This window comes from Salvelinus sp. IW2-2015, linkage group LG9 (genome assembly GCF_002910315.2).
Source record: "Salvelinus sp. IW2-2015 linkage group LG9, ASM291031v2, whole genome shotgun sequence".
Taxonomy (NCBI): Eukaryota; Metazoa; Chordata; class Actinopteri; order Salmoniformes; family Salmonidae; genus Salvelinus; species Salvelinus sp. IW2-2015.
The window spans coordinates 30497506-30500151 of NC_036849.1; the positions used below are offsets into that span (position 1 = coordinate 30497506).

The 2646-nt window shown below is 42.6% G+C and overlaps 1 protein-coding gene across 1 annotated transcript in view; it reads left to right on the forward strand.

Annotated features, from left to right (window-relative positions):
• LOC111968393 (connector enhancer of kinase suppressor of ras 1) overlaps positions 1-2646 on the forward strand; it is a 62179-nt gene that overhangs the window by 16833 nt on the left and 42700 nt on the right.

Sequence of the window (2646 nt, forward strand, 5' to 3'; positions counted from 1 at the left end):
TGAATGCCAAACGTCACATCTGGAGGAAACCTGGCACCATGCCTACGGTGAAGCATGGTGGTGGCAGGATCGTGCTGTGCGGATGTTTTTCAGCGGCAACGACTGGGAGTCTAGTCAGGATCGAGGGAAAGATGAACGGAGTAAAGTACAGCGAGATCCTCAATGAAAACCTGTTCCAGGGTGTTCAGGACCTCAGACTGGGGCAAAGGTTCACCTTCCAACAGGACAATGACCCTAAGCACACAGCCAAGACAATGCAGGAGTGGGTTCGGGACAAGTCTCTGAATGTCCTTAAGTGGCCCAGCCAGAGCCCGGACCTGAACCAGATCGAATATCTCTGGAGAGTCCTGAAAATAGCTGTGCAGCGACGCTCCCCATCCAACCTGACAGGGCTTGAGAGGACCTGGGAGAAACTCTCCAAATACAGGTGTACCAAGCTTGTAGCGTTATACCCAAGAAGACTTGAGGCTGTAAAAAATCTAAAACTGTTTTTGCTTTGTCGTTAAGGGGGATTGTGTGTAGATTGATGGAGAGAAAAAAAATCAATTTTAGAATAAGGCTGTAACGTAACTGAGGAAAAATTATTTGTCTGAATACTTTCTGAATGCACTATATGTCATCCTGATTGTCCTTTAGGGACGACTCATGTTCTCGTCGTCTCTCTATGCTCTACWTCTCTCACACTCTGTACTCCTTATTTCTGTTTCATCATTCTCTCTGATCCTTTATTCAAACTTCTTGTACACTTTCTCCTCGGCCTAGCTCTCTCGCTCTATCCAATCAGTCCTCAATCGACCTCCTCCTTTGTTATAGGTGTCCCATTTTGCTCTCCTTTTCTCTTGCTTCTCTCTCTCCTACGTTTTCTCTCGTTTTTTCCCCCTCAGTTTTCCGTTTTCACTCCGTCAAGGTAAAGTTTCACCACCACCCGTAGGCAGAGCGTGGGTTTAAAGTTTGGGAAAGCTATTCTTTTCAGGGGGGGGGGGAATAAAATTTTATGATGAAGCATTTTATGGTTCTAACATTGCATACTATTACTAATGTGATGAGCAGATTGGATAGTCATAAATTAGGCTAATAATCTAGCTGGCGCACTGTTCGCAAAAAATACTGTTCTGCTTTCCTTGTCCTTTTCTTTGCTCAGCCCCAGCTAGAGGGACATTTTCTAGGAGGATRTGAGAAATATCTGACACATCCACCGCTCAGCTCCAGCTAGAGGGACATTTCATAAACACATTTCATGTAATTCTCCATCACTTTATTATCTATGACTGGAGACATTAGCATACTCTTTAATACCACAAAATYACAGGGAAGGCTGATCAGCTGACGCTGACAAACTGAGCTCAATAAAAACGACCTTGTCTTGAATGCAACCATCTAATCGAGGCCCATGAAAGGGGAGATGCATATTGTAGGCTATGACGTCTATCTAGCCTGGAGGAGGAAATTATTGTCCTTAAAAAACTTGGCACGGACTCACCTAATGATAAAGACAGAGAATATGCGGCACAAAATCAACAAGAATATGCTCTCCGCTATTGTGGCAATAAGATTGTTGGCTTAATAGCCTATTGGGAGTTTTTCAAATTTTGATAGCCTAACTAAAGACCATCTCATCTTTGTCTCCTCTCTTTTGTGTTTTTCCCACGATTTTGTATTTTTGAATATTGTATTGTGATAGGCTTACGCCTATTTTAGTTGCTTTTCACTGACAGCCGCAAATCAATGATCAGCTGTGATATTTGCTACACGCGCTGCCCAAATTGTAGGCTTCCCAAATTCTGCGCTTCCAGGCTGTATCCGCTTGTGATTTTAAAACAATCCTCAGCTATTTATAAAAAAATAAATAAAAATAAAAATAAATAAAAAAGCGAATGATCCTCTGTGGCAGATCATGCTCTCTGGTYTAGTGTTTTGAAGGATTTCATTTATTTTTGTTAGGGGAAGCTTTTTTTTGTTGAAAAGTTTCAAATAGATCACACTGAATTTTCAACTTATTGGCCTTCATCAAAAGGGCGATTTACAAATGGCAAGCACATAGCAAAGCATTGCCTTCTTTAGGTGCTTAAGGAAACTGAATCAGTGGAAATCGGTCAATTCCCCTTCAGATTATAGGGGTCTTTATACTATCAATCAATCAAATGTATTTATAAAGCTCTTCTTACATCAGCTGATGTCACAAAGTGCTCTACAGAAACCCAGCCTAAAACCCCAAAACGGCAAGCAATGCAGGTGTAGAAGCATGACCAAATGTATGTGGACACCTGCTCGTCAAACATCTCATTCCAAAATCACGGGCATTAATATGGAGTTGGTCCCCCCCTTTGCTGCTATATTAGCCTCCACTCTTCTGGGAAGGCTTTCCACTAGATGATGGAACATTGCTGCTATAACAGCCTCCAGTCTTCTGGGAAGGCTTTCCACTAGATGATGGAACATTGCTGCTGATAAAAGCTCCAGTTCTTCTGGGAAGGCTTCATCTAGATGTGAAAAATTGCTCAGCGTAGGTGAGTGTTGAACCAAGTTTAATAGAGGAAGTACGTTTTTTTTTACCCGTTACGCGCGTTTCGCAATCGGATCGGTGCGTTTGGTGGCGCTTGTGTGTTTCTTCACTTCTCGGGTGAGCGTTGTTGCTCGCTAGAGTTC